The sequence below is a fragment of the Schistocerca nitens genome, chromosome 3 (genome assembly GCF_023898315.1).
Source record: "Schistocerca nitens isolate TAMUIC-IGC-003100 chromosome 3, iqSchNite1.1, whole genome shotgun sequence".
In the NCBI taxonomy this organism is placed as follows: domain Eukaryota; kingdom Metazoa; phylum Arthropoda; class Insecta; order Orthoptera; family Acrididae; genus Schistocerca; species Schistocerca nitens.
In genome coordinates, this window is record NC_064616.1 from 978,168,857 (window position 1) to 978,170,842 (window position 1,986).

A 1,986-nucleotide genomic window follows, 5' to 3' on the forward strand; every position below is an offset into this window, starting at 1 on the left:
GGCCCTGAATGTTGGCGCATTGACAGAGCATTACATGGTCTGATGAATCCTGATACCTTCTTCATCATGCTGATGGAAGGGCACAAATCCATTGTCTTCCAGGAGAACTGCTCCTCGACACCTATAGTGCGGGAGTAGTTGTGTTCTTACTAGAGTTACAGGTGCTCTTCCACGTCACACCGACGGGGACGAACATCGTTACGAGACGTGTCTCCTCCCAGCGAGTGAAGAAGGAGGGAAGGGACGTCACAAAATGTGAAACACGTTGCTCTAATGTAAAATGACTGTGCCAAAGCAGCCACATATCCAAATAGTAAACAATTGTTACACACCTATTACTTAGAGGCCAAGAGATTTTACAGAAAAAAGTAGAAGAAGCTAAAAAGAGGGGGAATGATAGATTCATAAGAGAAGCCTATAAACTGGGCAAAGCAGCCTGGACTTTAGTATATGAACATAGGAAGAAGCCTACTTCCTCTTCTAATGCCTGCAGTCCTGATGACTTCAGTGACTACTTTATCAAAGTTATAGAAAACACTGTTGCTGAAATCCCAGACTTGGTTGCAGATCCTGCTGTTTACTTGTCAAATAAAACTTGCAGTAAATTTGAAACATGGAAAAAAGTACATGCAAATGATATAGTGAAAATAGCAAAATCTTACAAAACTCCGGAGAGTCAAGATATCTACAGGATGTTCTGTACTATCCCAAAGAAAATTATTGGAGAAATAGCACGGCCATTAGCAATTGCTATAAACAACTGCTTATCTCCAGGTGTTTTTCCATATTTATTGAAACTTGCAAGGACAGTACCAGTTTACAAAAAAGGATACCCAGATAATGTGTCAAGTTTTAGGCCAATATCAGTCATTCCTATACTAGCAAAAGTGATTGAATCCATTGTGAAAGATCAGATCCTAACTTATTTTGAAGAAAACAATCTCTTCAAAGATGCTCAGCACGGGTTCCGGAAGGGAAATTCCTGTACCACTGCAGAATTAGACTTAATAAGAGAAGTAATGCAGGCATTCAAGGAGAGAGAGTTTGTGGCACTCACACTGTGCGATCTAAGCAAAGCTTTCGACTGCATCATCCACAAGATCTTGCTCAAAAAACTAAAATGCTATGGTGTGGGAGGTACAGCCCTGGCTACACTTCATTCTTACTTTGAAAACAGAAGGCAAATTGTTTCGATCCAAGAAGCAACATGCCAGGAGCAGAAGTTAAAACACAGCATGCCACAAGGTTCAGTCATAGCCCCACTCCTCTTCCTCATTTTTGTAAATGATCTAAGTGAAGTTGGTGAGACACTACAATTTTTGGACGACACCACTCTTATTGCCAAAGGGGAAAATTCTACCTAAGTAGTCATGAAGTCTGATGTACAGTTCGAAAACGCTAAAAAATGGTTCATCGCCAACAAGATGAAAGTAAAGGAAGAAAAAACCCAGCGTATGGTATGCAGCCTTGGAAAAAACACATATTCTGATCATATAGAATCTGTGAAACTGTTAGGCTTCACCATAGACCACAAACTCTCATGGAATGGACACACTGTGCATGTATGCAAGAAACTACCTCATGTAATATACCTCCTACGAAGATTTAAAAAAAAAGTGATTACAGACCTGTTCCTGATAACTGTCTACTATGCTTTGTTCCATAGCCACGTTCTGTATGGATTACAGGTATGGGGTCATTTGGCAGGCTGCAAAAGAAGGCAATAAGAATTATTATATCGAGCAGCAGCAGGAACACTGCAGACCGCTATTCAGAACATTGGGAATAATGAGTGCTCATAGCCACTTTGTTATTATGCCTCATCCAAAAAAAAAAAAAAAAAAAAAAAAAAAAAAAACCACCTACAGCAAGAGGCATAACATAGATAAACATAATACCCACAGCAAAGAAGACATAAATCTACCAACCAGCTGACTGTCCAAAACAAGAGACAGTTTTCCAGTGATCGCTGAGAGGATGTTCAAC